The sequence below is a fragment of the Anguilla anguilla genome, chromosome 15 (assembly GCF_013347855.1).
Source record: "Anguilla anguilla isolate fAngAng1 chromosome 15, fAngAng1.pri, whole genome shotgun sequence".
Lineage (NCBI taxonomy): Eukaryota > Metazoa > Chordata > Actinopteri > Anguilliformes > Anguillidae > Anguilla > Anguilla anguilla.
This window is the reverse complement of record NC_049215.1, coordinates 17,892,486-17,913,502: the sequence shown is the minus strand read 5'-3', so window position 1 is coordinate 17,913,502 and position 21,017 is coordinate 17,892,486. Positions and strand designations below refer to the sequence as shown.

The 21,017-nt window shown below is 42.4% G+C and overlaps 1 protein-coding gene across 7 annotated transcripts in view; it reads left to right on the top strand.

The window, feature by feature from the left end:
• LOC118214031 (B-cell CLL/lymphoma 9 protein-like) overlaps positions 1 to 21,017 on the top strand; it is a 58,766-nt gene that overhangs the window by 10,330 nt on the left and 27,419 nt on the right. The window contains exons 4-5 of one of the 7 annotated variants that reach the window (XM_035393420.1): positions 6,804 to 6,883; positions 7,691 to 7,845. The exons of 1 other annotated variant lie outside the window; for it this stretch is intronic. The gene's annotated coding sequence lies outside the window, so the exon portion shown is untranslated. Of the gene's footprint in view, positions 1 to 6,803; positions 6,884 to 7,690; positions 7,846 to 19,113; positions 19,208 to 19,406; positions 19,541 to 19,640; positions 20,129 to 20,170; positions 20,332 to 21,017 lie in introns of those variants that run through there. 5 more of the 7 variants (XM_035393422.1, XM_035393423.1, XM_035393426.1 and 2 more) reach the window with 5 other exon arrangements.

Sequence of the window (21,017 nt, the reverse complement as noted above, 5' to 3'; positions counted from 1 at the left end):
TCATGGAAAGCAGCTAAGTGGGTCCAGCTGAAGACAGCACTGTTAACCTCCCAATGGCAAGTCATATAAATTAATATGATTGATAAGAAATATCAATTATATAAACATAATTTTCTCTTTTTTTCCAGTATTGTCAACATTTCCTATGAAAATACCAAGGCCAAAAATGTTTCTGTCCGAACCCACACTTTAAAGTGATGATTAAGACAGTTCCAGGGAGGTTTGTTTCAGAGTGAAGGCAGTATGGTGAATGTGGAGAAATGGCTCCATTCACAGAAAAACACTGAACACTGCTGAATGCATGTGGATGAGATGGAGAGTGAGAGTTTCTTTGCCATTCTCCTAATTTTATTTGTACGAGTTTCCTTGGCATGATAAGCTGGTGCTGAGCTTGGTCTTTTAGCAGCACATCAGCGCATATTTACACACTCAGCATGGGTGAAGAAGCAGCTCCCGCAGCAATGCAAACACCCCTGCAGAGACCGCGCTTTGGATGTTTATCAAAGGAGTGCTTTTACATACTTAATGTCCATTGCAGTGTGTGTGTGTGCGCGCGTGCATGCGTGTGTGAGTGTACATCTGTGTGTGTGTACGTGTGCGTGTGCACGTGTGAGTGTGTGCGTGTGTGTGTGTGTACAATGGTAATGATGCTGATGATCTGGGCTTGTGTTTATTGGGTTGTAGAGCTCATTTATTCTGTTCTCATTTTCTCTTAAATGTTTTTATTCTATACATCTTAATGCCACAAATACACACTGTACAGAAATTACCCCCTCCTGATCTGCATATTAATATAAAATACATTGCTTGGATGTTGTATTTTAGCAGCCGATTTAATACCTCAGGCTATAATCTGCCTGCCCACTTTTCTATTTGTTCAAATATATTCCCCATTACTTCTGAATTACTGTTCAGCTTATCTTTAACTATTGACACTGGGCTGGCCAGCAGAGGATCAGCTCCCCCTCTACAACCTGGTTTATCCCAAGATTTTTTCTAATACGGTTTTAATTGTCACTGTTTGAGTGTTTCTTTCTTCTTCCCATTGGGGAGTTTTATTTTAACCTCACTTGGCTTCATTTTTAATTTTGTGTGTGTGTGTGTGTGTGTTTTGCTGTAAAGTGTCTTTCTGAAAGAGTCCATGTAAAAAGCACTGTACAAATAAAATTGGAATTAAATTTAATTGAAATATCCACAAATACACTCTATGCAATGCTGCAAATAAACAAATAAACTATACACTGCCACAAATGCAAAGTACACACTACAACATATAAGCACTGCACACTGCTGAGTCAGAGAAATAGTACTGAGGAATAGATTCCTGATTTATTTATGCTGGGATTGTTTATATTCAGCAGGTTGTTTAAATTCATCAGGATGTGGGGCTTGGTGATCCTGTCCATTATACCAATTAGGGAGTCCATAGTACTGATTTCTTGCTGTCAGTGTTTTCTGTTTATTTCACTTGACTTAAATGAGGAAATGGCAAAGATGTGCTTCAGGATTCCTTTAATTCTACTCAATGCGTTTTACTTGAATGATGTCTATACTAATGAAGGTACGGAGTGCATGGCCATGCCCTTATGAAAGATATTTCCATTACGTGATGCAGAAAAGACACTAATGGACATCTGATGTGTTCATAAAAAAATATAGTGGTTTAATTGTACAATTGTCATCTAGTACATACCTAATGAGGTCCAGCAGAAAAAAAGGGTTTTAAGTATATATATGTTTTCACATAATACAAGTGATTTGGATGACAAAAACATGTTGCAGTGAAAATATATGTATTTTTATTGAATCTCCCTGGTGTAGGTTTCAGCATAGTAGGCCTGTCCCTGAGAGGGGAATTATGGCTGTGCTTCTGAACACAACTCTTCCTGGGGGAAACATTGTGGATGTGATGGTGATAGACACCGTTCCTAAGTGGACTGGTTGTGTTTTGGTCGTGAAAGACATTGTTACTAAGTACAGCGGTTGTGTTTTGGTCGTGATAGACACAATTCCTAAGTGGAATGGTTGTTTTTCGGCTGTGAAAGATGGCTTCATGCTGCAGAGATGGTCTTAGCGCCTGTGCTGCCCAGCATCTCTCCCTCCTCCCTTGAGAGTGGTCACATGACACCGGCGGTGTGGAACCGGCTGACCTCTATCTGAGGGTCAGACGTCAATGATTATTTGTTTCTCTGAATGCGCTGAGATCTGCAAGCTCTACAGCGCGGTGGCTGTGCCAACTGCGCTGTATGTTCCTCACAGCGGGAGCAGCTTCATGTCTGTCACTGACAACCAGCGATGATTTGCTTGCTCAGCATGGAGTTGATTGATCAATGATGAGGAAATTATGATCTCATGGGACTGATTGGGCAGTGATGAGGTAATGATAACCACGCATGGGGTTGATTGGGTAGTGATGAGGTAATGATAACCTCACATGGGGTTGATTGGACAGTGATGAGGTAGCGATGACCTCACAGTGCAGCCGATGTGAGCAATGATAGCACAGCCTGCAGGTGACTCCACCCAGGTAGGCGGATGTGTTTTAACGGGGAGAAAACTGCAGGGACATTAATGCAGCACAGCTGTGCAGTAAACATTCAGCCATTCAGTGAATGAGTGCTAGTGCCCATTATAGAACATTCCAGTAACCCGATGAGGAAAAATATCCCATATCAGCTCTTGAGCTGAATAAAGTGAATGAGGGAATGTGCATATTAATTTGCATCATATAGTGTTTGTGTAATAATAATGTTTAATGCAGTGTGCATGTTTGCAAATTAATACACTATGTGTATAATATGTTGCATATTACTAGAATGTGTGTATAAAAATAGTGTTAGCATATCAATACAGGGAGTGCATAATAATGTTTGTATATAAATATTGTGTGTATAATAAGATAGCATACTCATACATTGTGTGTATAATAAGTGTGCACATTAATGCAATATGCTAATGGTATTGGCTTAATAACAGTGTGCGCATAATTAGTCTCTGCATATTAATCCATTGCGTATATGAATAATGTGTGTGTTGTATTCCAGTGTATGGCTGGAGGGAGTTGACGGGAATAAAGTCCCTAAATGTAGTAGTATTGGGAGAGTGGTATATACGGCTTTGTGTGATATGTGAGTATTGTATATGTGTGTGTGTATGTGTTTGTATGTGAAGTGTGTGCATGTGGTGTGTATATATGTGTGTGTGTGTGCGCGCGCACGCGCGCACATATGTGGATTTATGTGCATGTGGTGTGTAAGTGTAAATGTGCTAGTGACTGTGCAGCTGTGCTGGTGACAGACCATTAGTGAGCAGCTGAGCAGTTTCTCCTCTCTTTATAAGCCTTGTTTCTGCTGCTTTGAGTTAAAGTGATAGTTCATTTCCTGGGGTTTCATTCCTGCATATGAAAACTGTCTGGGCCAATTGAAAACATACACTAAACCTGAACAAATATAAAACCCCCAGAAAGGGAACTATCCTTTTGTCCTGCCGGTTTCTCCTGGGGGAGCCTGTATGGAGGCTGCCTATGTTTATCCCAGTGCCATAAAATGGCACATCGCCAGCCTACAAGGGCAGAGATGGTTCTGCGTGGATGAATTTTGAAGGGCAACAGTCCATTTAAAAAGAACCGGTCTGGCCATTAAGGAAGGAACTGCCCCTCTGGTACTGTACTGAGTGTTGATCCACAATCCCCAACTACCAGCCTCTAACCTGCTCAGCCCATGAACCAGCTAGCTGGATTGCTTGCTTCCAAGCTAACTCTCACTATCATTTCACTTAATGACTACATTCTGATGAAAATGAATATAAATATTCATATATTAAGATGATTCATTGCATGTCCATTTAGCTTCCCAGCAGACTACTATCTGGCTGTAACCCATGGAAACCTTTCAGTTGGCTTCAATTATGACATCTGTATCTTGTTAGTTTCCTCCACCATCTTTGGAGAGGTATAGTGGGGTTCCACCCTTGAGTGAACATCAGAGCTTTCTAACTGTAATAAGAGTCCCCTTAAAAACCTGAAGTTGCTGTTAAAAATAATAAAATAATTTAAGAAGGATAAAGGACAGTGCTACAGGCAAGCTGTCAGGGTTTTTTTCTGAGTCTATGTCTATCTGAAAACTAATTCCCACCTGGTTAAAATCTGAGACGTCCTCCTGTAAGCCATTTACGTAAAAAAAAACAAAAATCTGAATTTCAGTCAGACCTGAAAGGGATTGGATTGAACATAGATGTGTTTATGGTTGGTTGAATACAAAATGATGAATGTCGCTAAGGGGGGACAGATGGTGCACTGACTGAATTGATGTTCTGAGGTCCACTCCTGAAACAGGTAAAGGGAGGGTGTAGGCAGTGTCTTCTGGCTGTCCAAGCTGGTACATTGTGAATTTTCAAAAGGACAGCAGGTTTTTTCTTGAAGCACTGGATAACAAGGCTGCCCCATTCTAGCTCTGGCCACTGCGGCTTCAACATCTACACCGAACAATCTTTGTTTGTGACTGAAAATGCAGGAACTGATTCTTTAGTCTTCCTCCTGACAACAGTAAAAATGCTTTCCGGTTACACGATGTATGTCGCTGATGCCTCCTGCAACAGTACAAGAGGAATTCAGACACGTAATGGACCCCCTGTGGAGAGCCCTTTAGAGAGTGCATGCCATGGACTGAACGAGTAAACCTGCGCTGGCTCTACCAGTCATACACAGGAGAGGCTGAAGGTTGCCAAGCAGGGCTCTCTGTGGGAGCAGCCTATTGCGGTGATAGGCAGAGAACTTTGATGTACAGCTGGTATGTCTGGCGGGAGAATCCTGTGATGTCATGGTGCACTCTGACCCCAGAGAAGGCCCAGAGGCTGGGGTACGATGCTGCATAAAGCTCATGTGTGTGATTTTTGTCCCTTCCATGTCCATCTCTGATCAGTGACTGGCTAGCCCAGACACATGCAGGAGAAGCAGCCATGTTCGTGTCCTCACTGTGTGAACCATAACAGCTTCTATTACCCTTTTCATTTGTTCTGTTCAAATGCTATCCTTCTTGATTCATTTTAATATATTTAATGTGCATGGTAATTGTTCATTTGTTAGACAGGCAGTACAACCCCATGGCTCTCTCCTAATCTCAAATATCTCTCTCTCTCACACACACACAGCGTTGGAGAATTTTTTGCAGGCTCAGTGCAATCAATAGTGTTTCCTGCTCAGGTAAAACCCTGCAGCAGCTGTATTGGACTGTCAGCATGAAGCTCCAAACAGACTGGCAGATGTGCCTGTTTCCCTGCCACTGTCAGCCACCATCAGCCACCAGGGCTAAATTGTTTAATCTGGGAGATCCTGTGAAGCTGAGATGCCATTTGCCTTTGTGTACAGTACATGTGGCCACGTGGCATGTTTGGAGAAGGGGCTAGCTGTGCACTCTCAGGGCTCAGGACAGGGGCTAGCTGTGCTGCAGTGCACTCTCAGTGCTCAGGGAAGGGGCTAGCTGTGCTGCAGTGCACTCTCAGTGCTCAGGGAAGGGGCTAGCTGTGCTGCAGTGCACTCTCAGTGCTCAGGGAAGGGGCTAGCTGTGTTGCAGTGCACTCTCAGTGCTCAGGGAAGGGGCTAGCTGTGCTGCAGTGCACTCTCAGTGCTCAGGGAAGGGGCTAGCTGTGCTGCAGTGCACTCTCAGTGCTCAGGGAAGGGGCTAGCTGTGCTGCAGTGCACTCTCAGAGCTCAGGGAAGGGGCTAGCTGTGCTGCAGTGCACTCTCAGTGCTCAGGGAAGGGGCTAGCTGTGCTGCAGTGCACTCTCAGTGCTCAGGGAAGGGGCTAGCTGTGCTGCAGTGCACTCTCAGTGCTCAGGGAAGGGGCTAGCTGTGCTGCAGTGCACTCTCAGAGCTCAGGGAAGGGGCTAGCTGTGCTGCAGTGCACTCTCAGTGCTCAGGGAAGGGGCTAGCTGTGCTGCAGTACACTCTCAGAGCTCAGGGAAGGGGCTAGCTGTGCTGCAGTGCACTCTCAGTGCTCAGGGAAGGGGCTAGCTGTGCTGCAGTGCACTCTACAGGAATTGAATATAAAGCAAGTCCACCTGGATAGCTGTTTGCCACATTAATAGCACATTGATGGGAGGCAAGCACCAACCATCCACCTGCTGTTCTTAAATTCACATTTATAGTCTTCATATTTTGTATGTAAAGTACATTTTTCTATTTAGTTTTCCAGTAATGTGGAAATGCTCTAGCTGGCTGGATGTGATGTTTGTCGGTTTATGAGTGCACAAACACAAGCGCCCACACACGCACACACACGTAGATACTTGGTATATTTAGTATGACCAAATCTTTTTTTCCGTAACTGCCAATATGACAACAATGTGATATGCAGTGCTCAGAATGTATGTTTGTGAGTGCATGTGCCTGTATGTTTATGAGTAAGAGAAGCTATGGATGAATATAAATTTACACAGGAACCTGAAGGAAGATGATGTGAACCTGTCTCCTGTGGTTTCCGTGGCAACAAAGGGAGTGTGGCTGGCAGCTGAGCATTTGAGCGCGGGGGGCGTTGAGAACTGTGTGACCTATTTATGAGTCTGAACGATAAAAAAAACTAATTTACTGTGGTTTGTGTGTGCAACTAAAATATTTAAAATATACAAACTGTATCAGAATAATCCATGTCCAGAATATTTCATGCTTAGGCCTATTCAATATGTATACTGCTGTTGGAAGTGAACTAATAAAGACAGTGGTGTCACATGTCATGAGTTCCAATACAGTGCAGGAGATTGTTTTGGCTGTTGATCACTAGTGTGCAAAACTGTGTGTCTTAATGCAGGATGTACAATGAAAGGAATGCAAATAAAATAGGTCCGTCACTCACCCAGGTTCAACTCTACAGTGTGTGGTGCTTAAGAGGTAAGGAACTTTATTCACTCACAGTAGATCTGTGTTGTCTTAGGGTTCAGGTTTCCAGAAGGAACACAGATTAAGCCTAGCCCAAGACTAAATTCAGCTTTGAATGGAGAGTGTCCATACAGAATTCAATTTAGTCCAGGACTAAGCTTGATCTGTGTCTGTGAAGCTGACCCATACAGTCATTTAATTTCTGCGGCCAACAAAAAGACATTTATAAAAAGTGTTATTCTTTAGGTTATTATTTGTTAGCAAGTGAGAAATAAAAATTGAAGTGAGAGAAAAAATTGTGACCAAAGAGGTTTTTTTAAGCTAAAATGGCATCATGCGTACATTCCAGAAATCTCTACTATGGATAAATGTTATGATTGGTTGAATCCAGAACATACATTTTTGGTTCATATTGATACAATTTGGTTCAAATTAAAGTATCTTAAGTCTGTGTATTTACGTGCGGTCAGAGGGTACAGGAAGTAATATTTGTAAAGAGTGACAGTGTGGTCACTGCAGTCGTTTCTTTGGGAATTCCTAAAAAGCATCAGACTCAAAGCTGTATAGGTTTGGGGCTAGACTCGCTAAGGCATAACTTATTCACAGAGCGCTGCCCTGTGTGCCACAGTGGTGGTTTCTAGGGGTTGGCTCTCTGGGTTAATTTCCCATGAGGTGAAAAAGAGACAGTGTACCATCATGCCTCTGTGCTCTCCGAACCAGAACTGGCCATAAAAAAAGTAGGACAGAGAGAAATGAAGATTGTTCTTTATTATGCAAGACCACCCCTAATTTTCTATGATTTTCTCCGCTTGCTCTTAGCTTGGAGAGATCAGTAACTGGTCTTTGTGCCCAGTGGAGAGCTGTTCCCTGGAACAGAGGCCTCATTGTTAGCAGATGTAATGCTGCATGGAAAGGAACAGGTTTCAGCAAACAGCATTTCTACTGCCAGATGCTGCACTCATTTCATACACTAGGTAAGTCAACTCCAGACATGGAAGAATCTGGAGAATTTTAAATGGAACCCAAAGAATACCTTTATATATATATATATATATATATATATATTTTTTTTTTTTTTTTTTACACAGATGGCATGTTCAGTTAATGACAAACAGTTTAAGGTTTAGGTTTTAGGTGCGTCTCCAGATTAATGTGTTTCTGTGGTATACTAATGAAGTTTCATAATTGGTTGACTGGATATATTCATATATGAGCAGCTTCCTGCTAATACTTCCATAGTACATATTTCTAGTTGACATCAGTGCTGGTGTGTGACACAGCAGCGCAACACCCACCACAAGCTCCCCAGCTTTCAGTTTTAAAATTAATTTAAACATTTTCTGAACCACATTTTCTACCAGCCAGAGAGTTTTTTTTTAAACTGTCACCCTAGATGTGCTCTTGGAGGGTTTCAAGCCCAGATTTCTGCAAAGCTTCTTTGTGACAATGCCCTTCATAAAAAATGCTGTACAAATAAAATTGAATTTAATGTACACTTTTACTATTAAAAAGGAGTTGATTGGCAAGATTTCTCCATCTTTTCTATCTTATATTAGGCAGATAATTTGCTGTATCATGCTCTGTGTTGCATTTCCATCTATAGACACATTCTTTTTAAGCTTTTGGTGAATTTCTACTTTAAAGCCATTTATTCATCCAATTGGCCAGCTGCCCTGCTGTGCTCACACACTGCCCTGGGGTACAGAGCCTAGGTTGGGCAGGGGAATAGGAAAGTGGCCTGCTCCACAAGGCCAAAGAGACTGGAAGCAGTGTTGCTTCCACAGGCCACACCCACCACTGGGATCTTGTGGATCTCAGACATGGCGTGTCATAATTGCTGAAGAACAGGAAAAAAGAAGAAGGAAATGAGAGGGAGGGAGAGAGAGAGAGGAGGGTGTGGTAGTGCATTCCCCTGCGGCAGTATGGAGAGGCTTGGCAGTAGCTGGTAATTAGGAGAGACTTGGTATGTTGATACCCAGGGACCCCAGTACAGTGCAACACCGTTTCTACTGAGTCACTCTGTCTCCTGTCTCTTTTGTTCTCTCCATTTCTCTTTCCCTCCCCCTCTATACCCTGCTGTGCTGTAGTTGCACTGTGCCATATTCTGCTGTGCTGTAGTTAGCTTTGCTGTAGTTGTAGCTGAGCTTTTTTTGAATGTGCAAAGTTGTAGCTGTGCTGTAGCTATAGCTGTGCTGTATTTATACTGTGCTGCCCTGTGGCTGTGCTATACTGTGCTGTAGCTGTACTGTGGAATAGCTGTGTGATATAAGTAACTGTGCTGTGCCATTCTATCCTGTTGTGCTCTAGCTGTATCTTGCTGTGCAAATATCTCTTCAAAACCCTAAACCTAACCTTACCTCAGCTACTCAGTAGTTCCTCACTGCCCTGCATTTTAGCCAAAGGAGAGAGGGAGAGTGATGGAAGAAGACAGCGTAAGAGAGGGAAAAGGAAAGTGAGGGAGGGAAAGAATGCAGTGAGGCTTGGGGGCTGGTGTGGAGGTGGGGGGGGGGGCGTCAGTGGGGGGGTTGAGAGAATGTGGAATGAGTCCCAGGGGAGGGGCCAAATTCTGGAAGTAAACATGAAACAGCGTGTGTGTGTGCGTGCGTGTGTGCATAGGGGTGATTTTGTATAGGCTCACTCTCCTCTGCCAATGAACTGCTGTTATGGGAGACCCTGCAGGAGCAGGGCTTACCCAGGCAGGGGAAACAGGGGTAGGTACAATCAGGCATCACAGTTCAGCTCTGATCTATCATTGTGTCAGGCCGGTTTTATTTTTAGGTCTGCACTCGGAGTACTGAGGTACTCTGGGAAATATGTACAGCAACTGCCATGAAAGAGATTCCCCACACAAACCAGCTTTCATAAAATCAGATTTCAAACCATTTATCATAAAAACATATTCTAAACCAGCTCTCATAAAACCTGATTCCCCACAGAATCCAATTGTTCTGAATAGACACAAACCAGCTCTCCTAAAATCTGAGTCCAAACCAGCTCACCTAAAATCTGATTTCAAACCAGTTCTCCTAAATTCATATTCCAAACCAGCTCACCTAAAATCTGATTTCAAACCAGTTCTCCTAAATTCAGATTCCAAACCAGCTCACCTAAAATCTGATTTCAAACCAGCTATCCTAAATTCATATTCCAAACCAGCTCACCTAAAATCTGATTTCAAACCAGCTATCCTAAATTCAGATTCCGAACCAGCTCTCCTAAAATCTGATTACAAACCAGCTCTCCTAAAATTTGATTCCCCACACAAAAGATAATAGGTCTGCATTAGGAGCACTGAGGTACTAATGGGAAATGTGTAAAGCAAATATCATGCAAGAGATTCCCCACACAAACCATCTCTCCTAAAATGTGATTTCAACTAGCTCTCCTAAAACAGATTCCCCACACAATCCAACTCTCTAAAATCTGATTCCCCACAGAGTCCAGCTCTCTAAAATCTGATTCCCCACACTGTCCAGTTCTCTAAAATCAGATTCCCCACACAAATAGCCATATGGGGGCTTCTTGGGTGCTCGTGCTCACTCTACTTCTACATCTACACTGAGGAAAAGCAGAGCCTTTGATCAGAATCCAAAAATATATTCCTTGATCACCCTTAAAGGCTGTTCAGTATCGATTTACTCCAGTGCAGTGAAATGGAGTAGTAAGGTTTCATGTGCCGTGCACAGTTCCGGTGTGTTCCGTCAGCATTTTTTCTTTCTTTGTTCGTGGTATGATTTCTTCAGATATAAACAGAAGTTGTAGCTCTGTCCAATAATGGTGGAGATGTGGGACAGCTTGCCTGGTTTGCAGGGACAGTGAATAGCTGGTTTCACAGGTTTGTAGGGGAGGTAGATGAGTAGAGCTGTAATGGCTGAGTTCAGCAGTGAGGCTGTCTCCACCTAGTGTGGAAAGACTACAGAAGAAACAGGTGTTTCTGGACACTGCTCAGAACACAGGGGCCCAGAGTCAGGGGGCTTCAGTGTCAGAAGGGAGCACAGGCTCATCAGTGTTTGATGGCTGTGAGGGCTTGTCTGAGCACACCCTTTACACACCCTTTACAGCTCCATTAGCTCAGTATGTGCCTGATGTACCGCTTTGCTTCACTGGTTCAAGGCCAAAGGTGTAATTAACCTTTGACCCAGTTTCCCTCCCAGCCAAGGAGGAGGGGAGGTTGTTAATTACAGATTTAACCTCCCTGCACTGAGGTACAGACAATGACCTAATTAATCACTGTGCTACTCTCCACTCGCCCACATGTACCATAAACGGGGTCACACCGGGATACCTTTCACCCCGGGACCCTTTACTGAGTGAGATGGCTGTGCCACTGAGACCGTATTCCCTCTACCTGCGGTTTGGCGTGGTGGCTCCTCCAGGCCACAAGGAGGCCCCTTTCCTTCCTTCCAAAAGATTAGTTCCTTTACAGCTTATTTGCATATCTCATAAATACCTTCTATTGGATATGAGATGCTGAACTCTGACGAATTAAACATGGTGTGGCTGTTGAACTGTGAGTACAGTGCATCATCCATCTCCTTTAACAATGCCAGCACTGTATTAGCAGCCATTTACCAGCCTGTACACATACTCATTTTGTTTGTGTTTTGCCCTAATTTCAGTAACCCTGAATGGGTCTGGGTTCTGTTGGGATGGTGCTGTCCTGAGGCTGCATGGTGTTCGTAGTGGTTAGTGACCTGATCCTCAGAACCAGCTGAGTCGGACTACTCTTCTACGGATGCAGCTCTTGGCATTTTTGGGTCTTGTAATGAAATGAATGGGGGCCTCTTCATTGTTTTGTGTTTTCCTGTATGTAGAGGATAATTTTTTATTGAAATGTGTTTCAGTTGGGTATTTGTCCAAATTTACAAAATTCTTGCTTTGTAAGCAGGTCCCATACTTTGGTGCCATATTGTGTAATTGGTTTAATTATTGATTTGAATTTTTTGAGCCAAATTGTAATTGGTGTATCAATTTTAATTTAATTTTTAATTGCCTAAAATGTTCTGTGGTTTCTCTTTCAGTTAATTCATCTAGGCTAAAGCTCCCTGTGGAGCTAATCTTTAGGTATGTGTAACCTGTAGTGTATTCCATATTTATGTCCCAATTGTAAAGTTATATCTGAGACCATGAAATCTTGTTTTTTTTGTTTTCTTTGGAAAATTGTTGTTTTGGCTGTCTTTTAGAAATACTCCAGGAAGTCTGGATTCAGCTGCATAATCTCTACTCCACGTGCTTTTCACATGCTAATTTTTTGGTTATTTCATTTTCTTTCCCTTTCTCTTTCATTCTCCCTCTTGCACTTATTATGGCAATTTTCTTTAGGTTTACATAATTCTCCTACTTTTAAGTAAGTTATGTATGAATGGCTACTAGGCTACTATTGGCTGTGACCCTAATAACTTACTATTTGATCTTTACATAAACCTGTTTATATGCTCTTGTGTAAGTCAGTCTGGATAAGAGTGTCCACTAAATGCCTAAATGTACATTTATTTTTAAATAAATCATTCAGCTATAGTTTTATATAAGTATAATGTCACTTAGGTTATCACCTATGCCTGTTTTAATTCTTACGGTATTATTACATTTTTCCTTCCTGATGTGGTGGCCTGCAAGCCCTGAATGCTACTGTGTCTCTGTGGTGCCATTGGTTAAATGGGTCATTCCCACAGTAGTGAGGGCATGCCCTTGGGGCAGGGAGTCAAAATGAAGTTGTTAATGCTCTGATGATGATCTGCACACAGATGGAATTGTACAGAAAGCGGGTTATGACCAGGCCATGCAGGCCATGTTCTGAGCATTATTTGCTATAATAGGATCTTGACCTTGAGTTTCACACCCAGCTGCCCAGACCTGAGAGTCCACTCGCACTGCTGCTGTGCGAGAGACCTATAATTCTGAATGAGCCTGTGAAGGAGGAGGTGCAGGGAGTGGGCCTTCGCTGCCCACTGCTGCTCCTTGTGGGGCTGCTGCTCTGAGCTGCACATGGTTAAACGTGCCACCAATGGTAAACAGTTGGTCCTGTGAATTGGCAGGCATGTGCAGCTGAGGTTTATAAATATACAAATGTGTGGATTTCCTGGTATATTGCATGTCACTCAATTAGGGGCCAGTTTGAATGAGTAAATATGTACGTTGTTCTCATGGGTCTGGCTGTTAGCTGGGATATGTTTCACCAAGCCATTCCAGGTCAGTGCCTAATCTTGTGATACATGGATGGATGGGGAGGGTGGAACCCGTTATTTCATGGACATAATCAAATTTAAACTGTGAATGATTGCTCATTTGGCATGTGTATGTTCATATTTGTGTACACGTGCTTGCGCATGTATGCACGTTTTGCATGCATGCACGCATGCATGTGCAAATGTATGTATGTGTCTGGTGTGTTTGCTTGCTTGTGCTGCAGTTGTGCTCTGAGTGTGTGTGCACGTGTGAGTAGGTGTGCCGTTGCTGTGCTCTCTAAGACTGCAGTAATGGCTCTGAGGAGTGGTGGGAGGGAAGAAAGGAAAGTTTATTCATCTCATTTCTCATTTCTGCTCAAGAGTCATTCAGTGTGAAACAAGCACTGTAGCTGGAAAATACTGGTCTCACTGCCAGTCTCAAAATATATGCTAAGTTAAAAAAAAGTATTGTGGTTCATAAATTTAGCAGGGCTAAGATAGGGGGCCTTATTGTATGTATGAAATACAAACTCAGGCTCTGATGGTGGGAGTTAGACGCCAGCCTGAGGTGACCCTGTGTAGGCGCAGACGCTATTATTCACCCAGCGGGTCTCTCACCGCTGTGGATTTCAAAATGGGAGAATAAATTTGAGGTAAAAAAAAAACATGGTTCAGTGCCAAGCTCACAGCATTGGTTTGTTTTGTTGATAGCACCGCCCACTATGTGGTTCATGAAGTCTCATTCTTCCATAATATAACAATGTGTACTTATGTAGCTGTGTGTACTGTGTGTTCACTAGACATAGTACAGCAAACTAATAACCTCCATGTGTGGGGATTTGACTGTTTTATATGCTGTGTGTGTATACTGTACTGCTGCTCGTCTTGCTACATCTCTCTTGCAAAAGGGATGTTAATCTCAATCACGTGGTTCAATTAATAAAATAAAAATGTTTTTGTTATGCAACCTTTTAATCTGTCCAGAGTATGAACAAGCCACCAAACAAATGCTGCAGGGTTTACGTGTGAAATAAATACTTATGTTTTTGCTGTGTGCAGACCTTTGGTAAGTAATAATATTAATCTTTCAGATAATATTATTACTCATTTGCATCCTATCAGTAACAGCAAGTTATCAGGCTTCTTCTCTTCTTCTATAGTCATTTATACACTTACAGGCTCAAAACCCATATGTCGCAGAGGATTCCCACGATTAATAATTGGTATACCCGGACCCTGTACTGTATGTGCGGATTTGTGACTTTGTGTATACAAAATATTGTATATATGAATAAAAGAACGGCTATTATGGAAAATAAGATAATTTTTCCTTAAATGGCAGTTGTTTGTGGAAGACCAGGTATCATATTCACCACATACAAGGTAAGCTCTTTCCATCTGTGTTTCAGATTTCTCAGTGTAGGTAAAGGCTTCACAGAAATACTCAATTCAGGACTGTATGGAGAGCAGAGCCACACACAGCACGGGAGGTTTCTCTGCATGTATATGCATATATGGGAGCAGCACTGATGAAGGCATGAAGGCAAAATGCTTTCTTTTTGCACTTTCTTGTATCATCCAAGTTTGCTAGTAAACTCAAATTAATTTTTCTCTCTTTGTCTTCTTGGATTTTTAATGGTTTGAGTGGGAGCACTTTTTGTAATCTATTTAGCTATTTTCGTTTTTTGCACTGACCAGTTACATGTGACTCATTGCCTACGCACAGACTCTCATCTCACCATTTCAAACTCAATGATCTGGCCATGAGGTGCACAGCACCACTGGCTGGAATTGAGCTTATTCATCATGTTAGGTGATTGAAAATCAAGCAACAGTAGATTAGGCTGATGCTTCAGTACAGAAGACCTGCGAGCTCTGCACCTTGGGGTCAAACATTTGATGGGCGCTGCAGCTGTGTCTGTCGAAAAGTTTGACCTGACTACAGTCTACCATAGTGTCAAGTATTCTCAATAATTGCTAGTAATTAATTATAGATTATGTGTGAATTCCGACTGTGAAGCAATGTACCTGAGAAAATGTAGGAAGTGGGAGTATCAAGGTGAGCAGGGAAGCAAGGTGTGCTTACACAAAGCCATCACCAGGGAAAGAGCTGATAGGTTGGGCAAGCAGAGCCTAAGCTGCCAGTGCCCAGCGTGAACTTCCAGTGCCCAGTATGAGCTGTCAGTGCCCAGCCCGGTGTGATGTATGATGTGGGCCTGATGCTGGCTCTGGGTTGAGACACATCTCCGCTGACACGTCATTCTCACAATGTTTTCACAAGGTTGTGGCAGCAGGATAACATAGTTAGGATGTCACATAAAATGTTGGCCTGCCCCCTGGCCATGCTCCTGGAGATTAATGCTGAGGCGATTCCAGGAGAGTGTCTTTCAGGCCAAGCCCCTGCAGGAGACAGAGAGCCGCTGTTCTGCTGATGGATGAGGGTTAAAGGGGGAGAACAGGCTGGGGACCCATGAAGCAGTCAGCTAGGGGCAGCCTTCCTGACACACACACACAGGCACACACACACTCTTTCACCCACACACATGCAGACACACACACTCTTTCACACACACACACACACACACACACACACACACACACCACACTATTTCTCTGCAAATGAGATTCATTGTTAGCCACGGCTGTCTGTCCTTTGTATTGTTATAATTTTATAAAGAACAAAAAACCTCATATTTATATGTCTTACTCCTGCTGCAATGCTTTATCTAATAAAGTAAATATAACAAGTATGAAACCCACTTCTGTCCTATTCCTGTTCTGAGGGTGTCTCATCCACACTGAGACAGTCTGAGCTGAGGGTTGGAGAGGTTGTGTGTGATGAGTGGTCCTTGTGTGCGTGTGTGTGAGTGTGCGTGGGAGAACAGGACCGCACAGCTCTGACCTGCTAGGGTCCCTTTGAGAATACCACCCCAGCTCAAAGCTTGAGTGAGGTACAGGTAAAGCCTGAATTTGGACAGACAGAGACAGAAGGACGGGATACTCATAGTTTGCTTCCCTCCTAGTCCATACACGGCACTAGCTTTGCTCTCACTTCGCTTGCTCATCTTATGTGTTCATCTCTTCTGGCTTTTAAATAATTATTTTAAAAGGTTTTTAAAAAAAATCTTTTTCATCCACACTCATTAAAAGGTCTAGCACGAATGTTCCCAGAATGCACTGCGGAATAACACTTGGCACAAACACCTTAAATAAACTTGACCTTTAGCCCCACCATGCTGTCATTCCTTGTTGGAGTGTTAACACACAACAAGTAACTTTACTGAACTATAACTTCACAATAAGTGCCAATGTTCAACACTGCGCACAACTCAATTACTGATCTTGCATTGACACTTGTACCCACGCAAACAGTACAGTAGGCGTACATGTGTGCATATGAAACACAGATGTAGGGAAACAACTATCATTTCTTTGCCCAAATACAAGGGAAGATAAGAGAGTGTGTATTATTTCACTTTCAGATAAATATCATGGTTGCTTTTCAATATATGCAGACAACAATTGGCGAAGCAAAATGGTAGAAACAACTGTGATGAATTATCAAAGGGAGTTGTTACACGCGACGAAATGTTTGCTCAAATTGTTTCTACCTCATGTCTGTCCTTTCTCTTTTGTTGAATTCCGCAGAAACCGCTGGGGTATACGATGATAGGATGGGTTCGTGCAAAGGATTAGAAGGCAAACAAACACTTTAATCCCCCAAGTTTCCCCGTGTGCTTATGCATCACAGTGAACCACAAACACGTCACAACCCCCACCCACATTGCTCCTGCCTCAGTTCCATTTGGAAATTTACAATGGCTTGCCAGTATCATTGTTCATAATTCTGCCAGCAATGGGCTGTGTGGCTTTCGCTTTGTTGCGTTTTAGGCCTATCGTGTTGCCACCTCCCTCTGTTGGTGTGCAATGTGACATTTTGCCGCTTCTGAAGAACGAAGGGGAAGGCCACAGCTCCCATCTCCCGCGCATCACAGGCGAAGCATTTTCATTGCATGTCTTTTCTAGCGTATTGTAATGTTCATTTCGATATTTCTGTAAACACGTCTAAATAGATTTCCTCAAGCAAATAGTGCTGCCGCAATGACAATTACGTGACAATGCCATCTCCGCACACGTGTCAGCAACATAACAGACGCGCTCCTTCACTGTGATCCACCGGCACTGTTTTCGACGCTGCGCACGTCACTCACAAATTAATTGCTGTTTTGATGGATTCTGTAGTATTCTCTGAGTGTTTGAGTATTTCCTAGCATATGCAGGTCAGCTCCCTCTTTCTTCCTCAACAGTTGGAACATAATACGAGGGATGTTCTCTTCAGAACCTGTTGCTTTCACTCCTCGCTCCTTCAACACTTCAAGTTTTTGGGAGATTTTAGGATTCATATTGGTTAATATTGGTGAACAGCTAAATATTAAGTTTAACCATTTCTAAAACAGTATTTCAAATGAAATAAAATGCATAAATAAGACAACACAGGGGGTTTATGTGTCAGTCGGTGTACATGTGTGGTGCGAGTAAATATGTGCATGTGTGTAGTCGTTGTCCATTGTGTGTGTGAGTGAATGTGTGAGAGATAGTGAATGTGTGTTAGTGTATGTGTTTGAGTAAATGTGCGAGTGCTGGCATGTGCATGTGTGTCAGACGGTATGTGCGTGTGTTTCAGGGGCATGCTCAGTCCCACACCCCAGGAAAGAGAGGGGCATTCCATTGTTGCAGTGGCTCTGCAGGCCATCGAATGCTGTGCCCCTGTGAATCTCACAAAAGAGAGTGTCTGCAGTATTACTGACAGGCAGCTGCTGTGGGCTTGAATGCTCCTGTTTCTGAGGCACCCATGGCTACTAACAGAGGGTGGGGATGACCCTGTGTTGTGTGTTTACCTTACAGCACTCAGCTTTAAATAAAGGGAATGGATGGGTGGAGGAACCAGGTGAGGATGTGAGAAAACTCAGATTACTGGGTGCAATTATATGTAGATCTGCCATTTGTGTGCCTTTAGCATCCAGGACTGAGTGAAGAATTTACTGCTGAATCGTGGGTGGTGGTAGGGTGTATGTACCTTGGACTCCCCAAGGTGGTTTATGCATATAAATATTGTTAGTCTCCCCGAACTGAACCATCTCCCCAAACTGAACCAATAAGATTTGTTAGTATTACTGGCAGTAACTAAGAACTAGCTAACCAACAATCAGCTAGCACAGCCTGCAACAGGCACCACATCTCCTACATTTGTGTGTGTGCGCGCGCACACACACACACACACACACAATAAATTAGCCTTATTGGACTATTTCCATTCTTTTGACAACATTGCTTGATTTTTTCAAGGTAAAATAAGAAAAAGACGTTCTGTATTATTGCTGCAGAAACAGTGCACAGTTTAAATGGCTTTATTATATTTCAGTATCACCCTTTTTTATTTAATTCTGAAACAACTACTGGTGTCTATAACAAACATTTTAAAATATCACAATTTTCCTGTCATTCAATATAACAGTATTCGATTTGGCAGTTTATTATTTTTTGCAAATTACAGGCAGTTAAATGTAGCTAGAATATTTGTAGATCTGCAGGGTTAGGAAAAACATTAAATCGTGCATTGTTTCGTGCTTTTAATTAAATAATAGTGATATTAGTATCATCAATTTCCAGTAACGACAACATTCTTTCTCGTTTTGATATAATTACACATTTTCCGGCACTGACTGCAAGCATTTCATATATTCAGTGGCACACGTTGCACAGACCTGACCTAGAATTGCGACTTAGAATTTGGGTTAAACCAACACACAGAACTAGACAGGGGAGACACGAGGATCGTTAGATGGTATGTGTGTTGCAGAAAGAACCCGTATATTCAAAACAAAACGAATTCCTAATTATTTTCACGTAGTTGAATAATGCTTTGGCTTTATTTGTGCCCAGTTCTCATTGTGGCACCGAGACATTTTGGGTGATTATACTCTGCGGAGGTATTACTGTTATGAACTCCGAGGCACATTGCATGATTCTTCCTTCATGAAAGCGCGATCGTTCCTCCCTCTTCACAACTACCTAGTACCTACCCCCTACTTACCCTAGCAGCGAAGTAGCTGCTGTACTTCGTTAAGGAACAAGGGAAAGCTTCTCTGACGGATATTTGAAGAATTCAGTGGTAGTCTACCCCGGTGTACTGATTTTCTGTTGTACCAAAAGCAGGGGAGAAAGGATATAGGGCACTGTTTTTTGAAAGTACTCTGTCCCGTGGAAATACTGCTGTCTTGGTTAATGTAAATTACATCAATGAAACTAGAAAAAAGCACTGCTTTTCATGGACAGAGAACGTATGTGTCAAATTGGTAATTCGTTTCTACATTTAAATTAAGATGACTGAGAAACTGCACACAAATCACAGTAGGCCTATGTGAAATTAAGCATAGCACTGTCAATCCTTCACCAGGAGATACATGATATTAGCCTACCGTACCAAGCAAAAGTGGCATATGAGGTACGTGTTTACCTACAATTAAATGCTGGAGAATTGAACACAGGCTTTTAAAATGTACAGCTTGCAGACCTACCCGATTTTGCCGTTGTGTTCTGCCACAGTGAATCGGCATCGCTTTCGTTCCCCAATTATTTTGAGTTTTTGTCAATGCTGTTTAATCTTTGGCTGAGCTTACTGCTGAAACGCTCCCCTCCCCCCAAGCTTTGGCGAAACAGGAACAACTTCTCTGAAAGAACGGGAAAAAAAGTTGCACACGTTTGAAACGTCTTGGAGATTTTTTTGGCCGTTTGGTGTAGGCTAACCTATCCTGGTAAAGCGCAGAGATTTTATTGTGGATTGCCACTGGTGAAAATTATAGTAAATGATCCGTATCATACTGCCCTTCTTGTGTTTATTTTACTGCAGGTTTTATTATCCTCAAGATTATAATTGTGCGAAAGGTGTCGTTTGCGGAATAAGCACATCTTTCTAAAAAAATATAGGATGGAATTTGTGATGCTAAGATTGCTCATCTGCACCTAAGATCTTTTTGTGGCAATGGAAAATATTCCACGCGCAATGCGGAGTTTATTTATTTGGCACAAATGGGTAAGTTTTGTCTATAGAGTACATCCACTTTCTGCTATCCCTGACGCTTGCTGGCCGGCAGTAAACACGCTTGGCCTTGCTGCCTGGGACGGCAGCCATTTATTCTTAAAATTACACTGTTTAGAATATTTCACGATGTGGCTATTTGAATCCGTACGCTGTACCAAAAAATCTTAGTCTTCAACATGATATCTAAAACAGATGTAAGTCTTTGAAGGGGAAATGTTGATTGCTTGAGCCATGTTTCCAGTGACTCCCGACTACCAAATGTTTGTAAGGATATGCAAGGGAAAGCCATTATCTTTGCGCATAAGGCAGCAGTTTTACATTCGTGTTTATAAATTAGGCTAATTCATTTATTTTTATTTATTTACTTTATCAGAATCAACATTTGCATTGAATGCTCCGTGTCTTTTGCTTCTTCCTTGTTTTTAAACATTGTTGTGTTTGTACACGTGAGTGGAAGCAATGCAACACACTTCTACTGAATCGGAAACTTTTGTTGAGGGGGATTGTTTTGTTTTGTTGTAGCTTTTCAGTTTCACTAACCATTGAATTGTTCTGGCAGTTTTTCTCTGAGCACCACAGTTATATGAAGCTGATGGAACAATTAATGGTCGTATTCTGTTACAGTATGTGCAACTTAAAGTTGGTGAAGTTCGATTTTGGCTAGTTATTAAAGCAAAGCAAGAATAAACAGCGAAGGCGAAAAGAGAATTGTAAAGGGTTAACATGTTGCAATACTGTTCGTCTTGAGTGCAAATAGGCTATAGTAGGACATTTGCTGTTTAAAAAAAAAAAAAAAAAAAGTCATGTCGAGGTGAAGACGTCGTGGTCATAGAGTTTCACCGTTTAATTCATTTGATATACGAACGTATTGCCCACTGTA